General features: G+C 40.3%; 1 long non-coding RNA gene and 1 other non-coding gene across 2 annotated transcripts in view; one reads left to right on the forward strand and one right to left on the reverse strand.

Annotated features, from left to right (window-relative positions):
• Nucleotides 1-3,394: 3,394 nt before the first annotated feature.
• The window catches only part of LOC103886989, a 29,792-nt gene continuing 17,587 nt past the window's right edge, over nt 3,395-15,599 (forward strand). The window contains exon 1 of the long non-coding RNA XR_002523904.2: nt 3,395-4,289. This is a non-coding gene — a long non-coding RNA (uncharacterized LOC103886989). The remainder of the gene's footprint in view (nt 4,290-15,599) is intronic.
• Nucleotides 15,367-15,470, reverse strand: LOC116268701. Its single transcript, XR_004175874.1, has one exon. It is a non-coding gene; the product is annotated as a U6 spliceosomal RNA (small nuclear RNA).

Genomic DNA, 15,599 nt, shown 5'->3' on the forward strand with positions numbered 1-15,599 from the left:
AGAAAAATATTTTAGTGATAAAAATCTATAAAAATTTTGTTTGTTTGTTTGTTTTTAGACAGAGTTTCACTCTTGTCGCCCAGACTGGAGTGCAGTGGTGCAATCTCAGCTTACTGTAACCTCCACCTCCCAGGTTCAAGCGATTCTCCTGCCTCAGCCTCCTGAGTAGCAGGGACTACAGACACCTGCCACCATGCCTGTCTAATTTTTGTATTTTTGATAGAGATGGGGTTTCACCATGTTGCCCAGGCTGGTCTCGAACTCCTGACCTCAAGTGATGTGCCCACCTTGGCCTCCCAAAGTGCTGGGATTACAGGCATGAGCCACCACACCCAGCTAAAATCTATAAAACATTGAGGGATAAATATAAAAGAGAGGTACAGGATTATGTGAACAACAATCCTATGGGGGAAAAAAAAACAGGGATATATTTTAATACTACGCAATTTGTTGAGAGGAGTTAATCTCATAAAAAATTAATTCCCCCCAAAATTAAAAATTTAATGCAATCCCAATTATAAGCCCAGCAGATTTTTACATTCTAAGAAAGTTTTTGTATTAAAGTACAACATACACAGAAAAAGCAAATCCCTCTGCCCAATAAACAGTTGAAAAAGATGCTCATGCTCACCAGTAGACAGCAAATTACAAATTAAGTTTACAATGGATATGGCTTCATGAATATAAGACTAGAAAAAAATTAAAAGGAGGGACAGCAACTGTTGCTACTAGGGATGAGGGTAAAAAGTACTCTATATTTTGCTGATGAAAATATGTTTCAGCCTTTTTGAAAGCAATATATACTAAATTTTAAAATACACATGACTTTCAACCCTGGAATTCATTCAATAGAAGTAAAAGCATTGGTATATAAAGATATATGTATAACAATATTGCTTCATTGTTTGGAGGGACAGAAACTTAGAGGAAATACCCATCAATAGAGAAAGGGTTGGATAAATTATGAAGGCGCCTCATTATGGATTATAATGCTGCCAACACAAATAATGAATCTGAAACATACCAGGGGACTGAGAGGAACTTCTATGAGATATTTTTGAATGAGAGATAGAAGATGCAGATAATACATGATCCAATTTTTCCAAAGCAAGCAATGAATCCAACAAAAAACTCAAATATGTAGAGACAGAGAGACAGAGAGAGAGAGAGAGTACACGTACTGAAGCATGTGTGTATAATCACATATTAGATATTATATAAGCAATAAGAAAATTTAAAAACTGTTAGCATCTGGTTATCTGGGAGTAAAGAATGGGGGGGAAGCTGGTGTAGACACTGGGAAGGATAACGGTGGGAGGCTTCAGGGAATGTTTGGAAAAGAATGAGTAGTTCAGCTTGCTTCAGGGGTTGAGATAACCCAAAGCTCACACTCCAAGGCTGCTGGTGGGGTCCTCTCTTGGAGGATACTGAGGTCAGACTCTCAGTCTTAGAGCACATGGGTACAGGATATATCACAAAGTGCATCCCACCCACCAACATATAACCTGGTAATATCATTACAAGGTCATTAAGAATACCAAGGTACCAAGGTCACTGTAGGAAACCTGGGAGCACAGAGCCTAATGTCGTGGTGGGTGAGGCACTCCTACAGGTCTCCTGCCCTGGGGGCCATGGCTGTACAGAACCCAAATAACCCCTAGGGTCCACTTGACCCAGTTTTGATAGGTTAAAGTCTGCAAGTCAACAGTTATTAAAAATATACTCCAATATTCACTTCCGTCCCTTGACAAACATTAAAGGATCAAATGCATAGTCCATATCAACACACCTTAAAATACCCTTACCTGGAGCAATGGAAGCATTTTGGAATGAGACAGAGGTGGATGGTTGCACAACATTGTGAATATGCCAAATGCCACTGAATTGTTCCCGTGGAATTGGTTAACTTTATGTTATGTTAATGTTCTCCTCAATAAATTATTCAGAGGAGAAACAAACCCCTTTCTCTCCCAACCTAAGACTGCTTTGGTATCTCCTTCTCAACTCTACCAAGAATGCTCCCCAAAGCCCAGCCCACAAGCCCAGTGGGTTTAGTTTCCCTCCCTCTCCCTTCCTATGTTTCTTGTCCTGTCTCTCTGTACCTACTCTTATGCCACATCTTGAAATCCCAGGAGACAGGCTGGCAAACACAGAATTCTCCATATGGGGGAGGAAAGAGAGACGCTGAGAGGGAAAAGACAGCTTTTTGTTTAACAGGAGGTGAGAAGGGGCAAGGCAAAGGCTGGCATTATTCAATCATAAGTTTTGCTTTCCCATATGTGAGCCTAAGGGAATTCTTGGGCTGTCCACCTTCTGCAGCCTGACTTCCCTCATGTCCTGAGTGGCTGTCCCTGCCTGTCACGACAGCTGTTCTTGGCCCACCCAAAGCCAAGGCCCTGCGGTGGGGAGCCCCCTACTAAAGAGTTACTTTTGAATGGGGACAAGGTACCCCTCACTGATGTGGTTACACTCCTCAGCCCCCATCCTGGGGGCTTCTCTTGCCCTCCCCTCCTGGACTCTGGGGGAGGCAGGGAGGGACAGGAGAGCTCCACGCTTGGCAGCACACTGTCTCGCAGAACAGGTGGTTTTGTTTATTTTTCTCCATTTGATTTACAAAATTGTACCCTTTACTAAAACAGCCTTGGGGCTTAAGCACAACAAGTACAGGCACAACGAGATGACATTTAATTACAGAAATGTAAGCAGGAGACATCATGATGGAGCAGCAGAACTTACCGCCAAATAAACGTTCATGCAGCTCCCCCCATTTGGGTGCTCAGCAGCTGAGAGGACGAGGAGACAGAAGGGTCTTCTGCTTGCACCTTGATCACCTACAGATGGCAGCAAGGCCAGGGATAGGACCAGTCTGTAGGGTCCAAAATGTACAGCCCCAGTCCCTGCCTCTCTTCACTCTGTACTTTAATGGGGGTGGGGGGGGGGGGGGGGGGGGGGGGGCGCTTCTCTGGACTTTTTGCTTCCTTTCCCTACTTGTTTTAGGGAAGCAATCTACTAGTATTACTAGTATCAAAGCAAAGTTCTAGGCTCAGCTCGGTGGCTCACACCTGTAATCTCAGCACTTTGGGAGGCCGAAGCAGGCGAATCACCCGAGGTCAGGAGTTTGAGACCAGGCTGCCCAACATGGAGAAACCCTGTCTCTACTAAAAATACAAAATTAGCCAGGCATGGTGGTGAATGCCTGTCATCCCAGCTGCTCGGGAGGCTGAGGCAGGAAAATCGCTTGAACCTGGGAGGTGGAGGTTGCAGTAAGCCAAGATGGAGCCATTGCACTCTAGCCTGGGCAACAACAGTGAAACTCCGTCTCAAAAAAAAAAAAAAGAAAGAAAGAAAGAAAGAACTTGCTACCTTTTTGTTTTTTTAAAGACAAACTGATTTTGGCTCAAATCCTGGCTTGTCGCTTACGAGCTGTGTTGAACTTCCACAAATCACGTAAATTCTCTCAGCTTCCATTCTCTCATCCCTTCTGCAAGGTTGTTGGTTGTAATGACATAACTGGTTTACTGGGAGGCTCAACTCACTAGGGGCATCAATATGAAATGGTTTTATTTTTTCTGCAACTGCCCCCAGTGTACTTATGTCAAATCCGCCTATTTTTCACCGGGTAACATCTCCTTGCTTGACAGCTCAGCCCCATTCCATAACACTGCAGTCACCTTTTATTACTAAACAGTTACTTTTGATCCTTAAGACTCTGTCCTATTTGTTCATTTTCAAATTTCAATCTTCTACGCAATCCAAATATTTTTCCTACCCTCCTAGGATTGTCACTATAAATATTTTATCAATACAGAATGCCCAGTGAAATTAGAATTTTAGATAGACAAATAAGTGTTCAACGGAAATGTCATATGATACTTTTATTTGTATTTGCGAATTCTTGCAATCCTACACCTTCCCCCAGCGGCACAGGCTACTACTTCGGCTTTAGAGAAGTGGTTCGCGGCCTCGGCTGCTCATTAAAAATGTCAATGCCTAGGTTCCACTCCAGACCAGTTAAACCAGAATATCTGGGCTCATGAAGAATTCCTGAAAGCTTCCCCATGTGATGTTCATGTGCAACCCAGGCTGACAGGACCGCTGAGAGGGCGGTCTGGCCTCCGCAGCTTCCCCCAACACCTCCCCCTTCCCAGCATGCACTGCGCTGGCGTTGGGGGCAGGAGGAGAAAGAGAGGCAGGTCTCATCTTACTTGGATGCCTGTTGTAAGCTTGTAATCCTCTCTGTTGGCCACCACAGCTCCTCCATTTGATGACGACGGGCCATTTGTTCCAGGGTATGGCAGGCGTCCAAATATGGGCTCTTCTTGAAACCCGTTTGTTGGTTCCGCAGAGGGCCCCTGAGGGTCTTCCTGCTGCTTTGCCTGTGGTGTGGGAGATCAGGCTTCAGCTTGCTCTCCCCAGATCAGCCCTCTGACAGAAGCAGCCCTGAGCCCCTAACAGCCTCTTGCTGCCAAGGGTCCCCTCCCTGACTAGGCAGCCTTGTTGGGGTGTGTGGAATACTGGGGTTGTCTGTCACGGGTTGCAGACAGGGATGAAGGGAACTGGGGAAGGCATTTCTCCTTCCAAGCTTTGGTATATCACGGAAACCTGAAAGTCCTGGAAGACTCAGAACCTCCGCTAGTCCAGGGGCCTGGCAACGTTCCTATGCTAGATAGCCACAGCCCCACATTAGCATAGGCAGAGGCTCAGTTTAGTCTCCTCCCTTAAGTAAATTCATTGCACCCCCTCCCACCCCCACGCTCCTTGACCTTAGGGAGATGCAGGCCTAACACACAGAGACAGTCGTCTCCATACTCCCAGTTCACCTGGAGGAGACAGGAGTTGGGGGGTTTGTGTTTGTGGGGCTGAAATTGGAATTTCTCAGCAAGCCCTGTGGGGACTTAGCTGGTCCCAAACACTGCAGTTCTCTGACCTCTTAGAAGGGGATATCTAGCACCTCTTGTTCTCAGGTGAGAGCCCTAGTTCCCACTTTGACAGTCCTGCACCCACCAGCATGGTTCGCTCCTAATAACTGATGTTTGTTGAAATTTTCTATGTGCCAGACACTGTGCTCAGCTGCTTCATTCATTATCTCCTTTAATCTTCAAAGCAAGGCAGGGAGATAGGAATCACTTTTCTTTTTTTCAGATAAGTAAATTTTGGCTAAGAGAGTTTAAATGATTTACTAAAGGTCATACAGCTAATGAGAATCAGAGCTCAAATTTGACTCCAAAAGCCTTGCTTTCACCGTTATAATTGATAATATTTCCTCCCACTGTGATGTAATTTATGAATAAAACTTATCTTAGTGTCTGGTACACAGCAGGTGCCCCACAAATATTCATTCTCTTCCTAGATAACACTCAAACTAGAAATCAGTCATCAAGTACAATTTTATAGTATTCAATCCAAGTTACTTGGAAGCAGTTTAAAGCTTTGTTTCATCATCCCCATGTAGTTATCTATTAACTAATTAGCTCTTTTTAAAAACCTTCCCAGAGCAAGCAAAGATCAGTGTCTTTTTTTTTTTTTTTTTAAATTTTACTTTAAGTTCTGGGATACATGTGCAGAATGTGCTGCTTTGTTACGCACGCATACATGTGCCATGGTAGTTTGCTGCACCTATCAACCCGTCATCTAGGTTTTAAGCCCCACATGCATTAGGTATTTGTCTTAATGCTGTCCCTCTCCTTGCCCCCAACCCGCTCATAGGCCCCAGTGTGTGATTTTCCCCTCCCTGTGTCCATGTGTTCTCATTATTCAACTCCCACTTATGAGGAAGAACATGCAGTGTTTGGTTTTCTGTTTCTGTGTTAGTTTGCTAAGAATGATGGCTTCCAGCTTCATCCATGTCCCTGCAAAGTACATGAACTCATTCTTTTCTATGACTGCATAGTATTCCATGGTGTATATGTGCCACAAGGATCACTCTTTTAAAACACCTAATATGTGCCAGGCACTGTGCTAGTATTAAAGATAGAGGTTAAATACTTGTGTTAGTTCCCCATGGCTGCCATAACAAATGACCACAAACTGGGTGGCTTTACACTTTCATAGATCTGGAGCCCGGAAGTCTGAAATCAAGGTGATATTCGCAGGGTCGAGCTCCCACTGAAGGCTCCTGGGAAATATCCTTCCTTGCCTCTTCCACCTTCTGATGGCTTCAGGGTATCTTTCTAATCTCTGGCCTTCTCCCTGTATCTGTGTCTTCTTCTTTTCCTGTCTTGTCTAAGGATTCTCGTCATAAGATTTAGGGCCCACACAAATAATTCAAGGACCTTAACTTACATCTACAAAGACCCTTTTTCCAAATAAGGTCACCTTCACAGGTTACAGGTGTTAGGACATGAACTTATCTTTTGGAGGGCCACCATTAACCCAATACAAAATGGTAGCATGCTGTGTTGAAGGAGCTTGGGTTTGGCCTTTGGAGTCAAAACATGTGTTCAAATCCCATCTATGCCCCCAACTCACTTGGGCAAATCACTCAACTTTTATGACACATAAGTTCGGATCTTCTGAGAAACAAACACCATATAGAATTAGACATGCAAGAGACTTATTGGAGGAAAATTCCTGTGAAGGATAAAAGGGAAAGAGCAGGAATGGACAAGAACAGTCTTAGACTGCAAGGCAGGTCTGACATCTGTGAAAGGAAGGAAAATTGTATAGGAAAAGCCCCAGATTTTTCTGAGACATTTCAGACAGGCCAATGAGAAGTCCCTGAGTGAACATTGCCCATTAGATGAGACCTGCATCCTCCAGGAATGGGTCCTCTCTGATGCCCCAGCTGTGCTCAGTCACTGGCCAGCAGCAGCCCAGGGAAAGCAATGCCTTAGTTCAAATTTGGGAATAATTCTAGAGTAACAGTGGGGCTGTCAACTAACTTATACTCTCCACAGAAGATTCTCTGGAAGGAGATTTGAGCAGAGTATCTTCATGGACACCACATTAGTATTTTCTTTCATGTTTTTAAAATTTCTAAAATAGTAATAATAATACCTACTTGGCCACAATGCTGTAAAGTAAAGTGCCTAAGGTGGTCCTGGAACACAGTAGGTCCATCATAGCTCACCTTCAGGATGGTCCCCAGTGATCCCTGGTTCTTGGTATTCACTCTTGTATAACCGCCTCCTATTGAGTGTGGGTTGGATTTAATAACTCACATCTAACAAGTAGAACAAGAGAGAAGTGACAGTGTGTGGCTTGTACAATGCATAAAGAACCCATCAAAAAGTCAGAATTCTCTTCACTTAGAGAAGTAGGAAAAGATTATGATGTGTAACCATGAATCTCTGACACAACATGTAATCTAATACTTAGCTGTGAGGGCAAGTCTAATGGATGATTTCCAGGAAATATTTTCTTATTCTTAAAAAAGGAATTATTCTTTTCAAGAAATATCAAGGAACTGACACCAATCCTTCTCAAACTTTTCCAAAAAATTGAACAGGAGGAAATATACCCTAACTCATTTTAGGTATTCCAATTTCCCCATATCCTTGCCAATGCTTGTTTTTTGATTTTGTTTGTTTTGTTTTTGATAATTTCCATCTGAGTGGATGTGAAGTTGTATCTCATTATGGCTTTTATTTGCATTTCCTTTATGATTTGTGTGTCTTTTCATGTGCTTATTGGCCATTTGTATAGCTTTGAAGAAACGTCTATTTAAGTCTTTTGCCCATTTGTATATCCAGTTGTTTGTTTTGTTTTTGTTAAGTTGTAGGAGTTCCTTAAATAGTTTGGATATTACTCTCTTATCAGATATATAATTTGCAACATTTTCTCCCATTCTTGGGTTGCCTTTTCATTCTGTTTATACTGTCCTATGATACATAAAAGGTTTTAATTTTGATGAGGTACAGTTTATCAATTTTAGCCTTTGTTGTCTGTGCTTTTGGTGTCAAAGCCAAGAAATCATTGCCAAATCCAATGTCAAGAAGCTTTTCCCAGTGTTTTCTTCTAAGAATTTTATAGCTCTTATATGTAAGTCCCTGATTCATTTTAAATTAATTTTGGTATATGGGTGAAAGGTAAGGGTCCAACTTCATTATTTACATGTGGATACCCAGTTTTGAATTAGTGATTCTAAATGAATTTATGGAGAAACTCACTGCATTATTTTTATTTTTCCCTGAAGATTAGCACAAACTTTATCAGAGTCTGTGGAATGATCTTTGGTAACCCCAGTCTAGGGAGAAACAATGGTGGCCTGAAATAGAGCCACAGAACAGGGTAGGGTGGGAGAAGAGGGGCTTAATTGGAGAACTTCTCTGATGCAGAATCAATAGTATGTCATGGCTGGCAGAAAATGGCATGTGAAGTCAGGGCACAAGGTCTGTTCAAGTGATAGGTCAGATCATATTTTCTTTAATAGTGCAACAGAGAGAAAATATTCTAAAAGCTGGAAGCCACAGTAGAATTCCTCCTCAAGGAGCAATTTTGGTTAAAAAAAATACCTTGGTTTATTCATTGGAGTGGGAAACAAAACATAAACCTTGCTGTACGGAAGAAGATAGGACAAAGGAAGGCTGAACTAGTTTGCAAAGGAAATGAGAATGTTCTGGTTTTGCATAGCAGCTGGAGAAGAAGAGGGTGAGGGGCCCAGGAAGTGAGGGAAAATAAACAAGATGCAGGGAAGTTGGAGCCAGAGTTGTTGAGCATGATGGTGGAAGCTGGTGACTAAGGGGAAAAGAAAGCCAGATTGGAGGCGGAGCATAGAGACTTTGGAAAACAGGCTAATATTTTCTGTTGGGTATTTGTTGTTCTATATGTTATGTAGCCATCTCCATTGTCTTCAACTTCCAGTAAACATCTGCCACATACTCTGTCTTGTGGTACTGGTTCTTTGGGAAGGTTAAGTCAAAGAAACCATGACTCAGTACCTTATAGGTACCAAGTAGAGAGGACAATAAGGTGAGATGCAAAAGGGAGCTGTTTCCTTCCACAACTATTAAACAAAACCTTGCGTTTCCAAGATTGAACCAATTTGAACCAGTCCCTGTGGTGCAAGGAACACTAGGTGCTGATGGGCTTTTTTGTTGTTGTTGTTACTTCCTGTCTTCACCCATTTTGTGCTGCTATGACAGAAAGCCACAGATTAGGTAATTTTTTTTTTTTTTGACACGGAGTCTCGCTCTGTCGTCCAGGCTGGAGTGCAGTGGCACGATCTTGGCTCACTGCAAGCTCTGCCTCCCAGGTTCACGCCATTCTCCTACCTCAGCCTCCCAAGTAGCTGGGACTACAGGTGCCTGCCACCACACCTGGCTAATTTTTTGTATTTTTAGTAGAGACAGGGTTTCACCGTGTTAGCCAGGATGGTCTTGATCTCCTGACCTTGTGATCTGCCAGCCTCGGCCTCCCAAAGTGCTGGGATTATAGGCATGAGCCACTGCGTCTGGCCCAGATTGGGTAATTTATACAGGAAGAAATTTATTTGGCTCACAGATCTGGAGGCTGGGAAGTCCAAGGGCATAGTGCTGGCATCTACTCAGCATCTGGTGAGGGCCTTCTTGCTGTGTCATTCCATGGTGGAAGACAGAAGAGCAAGAGAACAAGAGGGAGTCAAACTTGTTACAACAAGCCCACTGTCAAGATGACTAACCCACTTTCTTGATAACTTTAATTCATTCATGCAGGCAGAAGCTTCATGACCAAATCACCTCTTCCTAGGTCCCATCCCCAACGCTGTTTCACTGGGGATTAAGTTTCCAACACAAAAGATTTGGAAGACACATTCAAACCATAGCACTCCCCATCTCTGAAACAATCACTGAGACAAAGAGATGAGGTTATGCTGACACCAACACAGGCAGGGTCAACCCACTCAAATCATGGCTTCTACACATGGAGGAAGGGGAGGTGAGTGTGCATGGATGCTGGACAGACAACTGCAATGTTCACTTCATGGGTTTGAGGCATTATTTTTAAATTCATACTTAGTATGTATATATATATTTATAGAGTAGATGAGATATTTTGATACAAGTGTACAGTGTATAATAATCACATCAGGGTAAATGGAGCATCCACACCTCGAGCATTTGTTGTTTCTTTGTACTACAAACATTCCAGTTGTACTCTTTTAATTATTTTAAAATGCACAATAAATTACTGTTGAGTGTAGTCACCCTGTTGTGCTATCAAATACTAGATCTTATTTAATCTATCTAACTATATTTTTGTACCCTTTAACCACCACTGCACCCCCCTCCCCCAACACTACCGTTCCCAGCCTCTGGCAACCATCATTCTACTCTCCATCTCCATGAGTTCCTTTATTTTAATTTTTAGCTCCCACAAATGAGCCAGTATATGTGAAGTTTCTCTTTCTGTGCCTGGCTTATTTCACTGAACATAAGGACCTCCAGTTCCATCCCTGTTGTTGCAAATGACAGGATCTCATTCTTTTTTATGACTGAATAGTACTCCATTGTGTATATGTATCACATTTTCTTTATCCATTCATCTGTTGATGGATACTTAGATTGCCTCCAAATCTTGGCTATTGTGAATAGTGCCACAATAAATGTGGAAGTGCATATATTTCTTCAAAATACTGATTTCCTTTCTTTGGGGTATATACCTGGCAGTAGGATTGCTGGATCATGTAATAATTATATTTTTAGTGTTTTTTGAGGAACCACCATACTGTTCTTCATAGTGGTTGTACTAATTTACATTCTCACCAACAGTGTATCAGGGTTTCCTTTTCTCCACATCCTCAGCATCATTCATTATTGCCTCTTGGATAAAAACTATTTTTACTGTGGTGAGATGATATCTCATTGTAGCTTTGATCTGCATTTATCTGATGATCACTGATGTTGAGCACCTTTTCATACACCTGTTTGCCATTTTTATGTCTTCTTTAGAGAAACACCTATTCGGCTCTTTTGCCCATTTTTAATCGGATTATTAGATTTTGTCCTATAGACTTCTTTGGGCTTCTTATGTATTCTGGTTATTAATCCCTTGTCAGATGAGTAGTTTGCAAATATTTTCTCCCATTCTATGGGTGGTCTATTCACTTTGTTGATGTTTCCTTTGCTGTGCAGAACCTTTTTAACTTGATGTGATCCCATTTGTCCATTTTGCTGTGGTGGCCTGTACTTGTGGGGTATTACTCAAGGAACCTTTGCTCAGTCCAATGTCCTGGAGAGTTTACCCAATGCTTTCTTGTAGTAGTTTCATAGTTTGAGGTCTGAGATTTAAATCTTTAGTCCATTTTGATTTGATTTTTACATATGGCATGAGATAGGGATCTAGTTTCATTCTTTTGCATATGGATATCCAGTTTTCCCAGCACCATTTATTGAAGAGACTGCTTTCCCCAATTTATATTCTTGGCATGTTTGTCAAAAATGAGTTCACTGTAGATATGTAGGTTTATTTCTGGGTTCTGTATTCTGTTACATTGGTCTGTGTGTCTGTCTTTACACCTGTACTATGTCATTTTGGTTACCATAACCATAGCTCTGTGGTATAATTTGAAGTCAGGTAATGTGATTCCTCCCATTTTGTTTTTTTTTTTGCTCAGTGTATTAGTCTGTTCTCACACTGCTAATAAAGACATACCCGAGACTGGGTAATTTGAAAGGAAAGAGATTTAATTGACTCACAGGTCCACATGACTGGGAAGGCCTCACAATCATGGTGGAAGGCAAAGGAGGAGCAAAGTCACTTCTTACATGGCAGCAGGCAAGAGAGCCTTTGCAGGGGAACTCCCCTTTATACAACCATCAGATCTCGTGAGACTTATTCACCATCACGAGAACAGCATGGGAAGACCTGTCCCCATGATTCAATTACCTCCCACCAGGTCCCTCCCACAACATGTGGGAATTATGGGAGCTACCATTCAAGATGAGATTTGGGTGAAGACACAGCTTAACCATATCATTCAGGATAAATTTGGCTATTCTGGGTCCTCTGTGGTTCCGTATAAATTTTAGGATTGTTTTGCTACTTGTGTAAAGAATGTCATTGGTATTTTGATAGGGATTACATTGAATCTGTAGATTGCTTTTGGTAGTATGAATATTTTAACAATATTTATTCTTCCAATCCATGAACGTGGAATATCTTTTCATTTGTGTGTGTGTGTGTGTCCTCTTCAACTCCTTGCATCAGTGTTTTATAGCTTTTATTGTAAAGACTTTTCACTTCTTTGGTTACATTAGTTCCTAGGTAGCTTATTTCATTGGTAGCTATTATTAATGGGATTAGTTTCTTCATTTCTTTTTCAGATTATTCACTGTTGGAATATAGAAGTGCTACTAACCTTTGTATGTTTATTTTGTACCCTGCAACTTTTCTGAATTTGTTTATCAGTTCAAATAGTTTTTTGATGGAGTTTTTGAGTTTTTCCAAATATGAGATTATATCATCTGCAAACAAGGATAATTTGACTTCTTCCTTTCCAATTTGGATGTCTTTCTTTTGTCTGATTGTTCTAGCTAGAACTTCCAGTACTATGTGGAATAACAGTGGTGACAGTGGGCATCCTTATCCTCTTCCAGATCTTAGGAGGAAAGGCTTTCAGTTTTTCCCTATTCAATATAATACTAACTGGTGGTCTGTCATACATGGCTCTTATTATGTTGAGGTATGTTCCTTCTATATGCAGTTTTTCAAGGGTTATTACCATGAAGGGATATTAAACTTTGCCATCTGCTTTTTCAGCATTACTTGAAATAATCATATGATTTTTTCCTTCATTCTGTTGATATGATGTATCACATGGATTGATTTGCATATGTTGAATTATCCTTGCATCCCTGAGATAAATCACACTTTATCTTGATGAATGATCTTTTTAGTGTGTTGTTAAGTTTGGTTTGCTAGTATTTATTTTGTGGATAATTTTTGCATTAATGTTCATCAGAGATAGTTTTGGTGTTTTTAGAAAACTAAAAAAAAAAAATCATTTTTTTGGATGCATCTTTGTCTGGTTTTGGTATCAGGGTAATACTGGCCTCATAGAATGAGTTTGGAAGTATTCCCTCCTCCTCTTTTTCTTTTTTTTTTTAATAGCTTGGGTAGGATCAGTATTAGATCTTCTTTAAATGTTTCATGAAATTCAACAGTGAAGCCATGGGGTCTCAGGGTATTCTTTACTGGGAGACTTTTTATTATGACTTCAATCTCATTACTTGTTACTGATCTGTTCAGGTTTTAGATTTCTTCATGGTTCAATCTTGATAAGTTGTATGTATCTAGGAATTTGTCAGTTTCTTCTAGGTTTTCTAATTTATTGGCATATAGTTGCTCAGAGTGGTCTCCAGTGATCCTTTGAATTTCTGTTATATCAGTTTCAGTGTCTCCTTTTTCCTCGCTGATTTTATTTATTCAGGTCTTCTTTCTTGGTTTACTAGCCTGGCTAAAGGTTTGTCAGTTTTGTTTCTCTCTCTCTCTGTCTCTCTCTCTCTTTTTAAGTTTTGTTTCATTGATCGTTTGTATTGTTTTATTCATTTCTATGTCATTCATTTCTGCTCTGATTTTTATTACTTATTTTCTTCTGCAAATTTTAGGTTTGGTTTGCTCTTGCTTTTATAGTTTTTAAAGATGCATTGTTAGGTTGTTTATTTTAAGTTTTTCTACTTTTTTGATGTAGATGTTTATTGCTACAAACTTTCCTCTTACTACTGCTTTTGTTGTATCCTATAGGTTTTTGTATGTATTGTTTCCATCTTTTGTTTCAAGAAATTTTAAAATTTTCTTCTTAGTTTCTTCATTGACTCACTGGCCATTCAAGAGCATATTGTTTAATTTCCATGTGCTTGTATATTTCCCAATGTTTCTCTTGTTATTGATTTCTAATTTTATTACATTGTGGTCAGAGAAGATGCAATATAATTTCAATTTTTTTGAATTTTTATAAAGACTTGTTTTGTGGCCTAACATATGGTCTATCCTTGAGAATGATCCATGCAGTGAGGAGAGGAATGTGTATTCTGCAGCCATTGGTTGAAATGTTCTGTAAATATCTATTAGGTCCTTTTAGTTAGTAGTGCAGATTAAGTCTGATGTTTTGTTGTTTGTCTTCTGTCTGTATGATCTGTCCAATGCTGAAAGTAGGATGTTGAAGTTTCCAGCTATTATTGTATTGGGGCCTATCTCTCTCTCTTTAGCTCTAATGATATTTGCTTTATATATCTTGGTGCTCCAATGTTGAGTGCTTATATATTTACAATTGTTATATCCTCTTGCTAATTTACAATTGTTATATCCTCTTGCTGAATTGACCCCTTTACAATTACATAATGACCTTCTTTGTCTCTTCTTATAGTTTCTATCTTAAAATCTATTTTGTCTGATGTAAGTATAGCTACTTCTGCTCTTTTTTGGTTCCCACTGGCATAGAATATCTTTTTCCATTTCTTTCTATTTGTGTCTTTATACATAAAGTGTGTTCCTTGTAGGCAACAGATCATGGGGTTTTGTTTCTTTGTTTGTTTGTTTTTGGAGACAGAGTCTCACTGTCTTGCCCAGGCTGGCATACAGTGGCACAATCTTGGCTCATTGCAACCTCTGCCTCTCAGGCTCAAATGATCCTCCCACCTCGGCCTCCTGAGTAGCTGGGACTATAGACGCACACTACCATGACTGACTGATTTTTGAATTTTTCGTAGAGACAGGATTTTGCCATGTTGCCGAGGCTGGTCTTGAACTCCTGGGCTCAAGCAATCCACCTGCCTCAGCCTCTCAAAGTGCTGGGATTACAGGTGTGAGCCACTGCACCTGGCTCAGATCGTGTTTTTTAATTCATTCAGCTACTCTATACCTTTTGATTGGAGAGGTTAGTCCATTTATATTCAATGTTATTATTTTGTTTCCTGGTTGTTTTGTGGTCTTCTCTTCCTTCTTTCCATCTGTCCGTCCATCTGTCTTCCTTTTTGTGAAGATGATTTTTTTTTCTGGCAGTATGTTTTAATTTTTTGCTTTTTATTTTTTGCGTATCTAATGTAGGCTTTTTAAATTTGAGGGTACCATGAAGCTTGCAAATAATATCTTATAACACATTATTTTAAACTAATGACAACTTAACATTGATTGCAAAAACAAACAAGCAAAGAGAAAACTAATACAAAATCTACATTTTAATTTCATCACCCCTACTTTTTAACTTTTTGTTGTTTCCATTGATATCTTACACTGTCTGTGTCTTGAAAAGTTGTTATAGCCATCATATTTGATAGGTTCATCTTTTAGTCTTTCTACTCAGGGCATGAGTAGTTTACACACCACAATTACATTGTTATAATATTTTGTGTTTATCTCTATACTTAGTATTATCAGTGAGTTTTGTACCTTCACCTGAAAACGCCTTCAGGTGTTTTCTTATTGCTCATGAACAAGAACATGAATCACAAATGAATTTTTGTGAACATGAATTTGCATGTCACCCTTGTGCAAGGGCCATGCTAATCTCTCTATCATTCCAATTTTAGTATATGTGCTGCTGAAGAGAGCACTGAGTCAGTTTTTACAATATTAAAGTGAGATTTGGAAGACCTGGGGATGCCCAGGTTGCTAATGCTTGTGTTGTACAAGATAAGAAATACTAAAGCCCAGTAAAAGAAAAAAAAGCATATTGGCTTGAT

The sequence above is a fragment of the Papio anubis genome, chromosome 8 (assembly GCF_008728515.1).
Source record: "Papio anubis isolate 15944 chromosome 8, Panubis1.0, whole genome shotgun sequence".
Taxonomy (NCBI): Eukaryota; Metazoa; Chordata; class Mammalia; order Primates; family Cercopithecidae; genus Papio; species Papio anubis.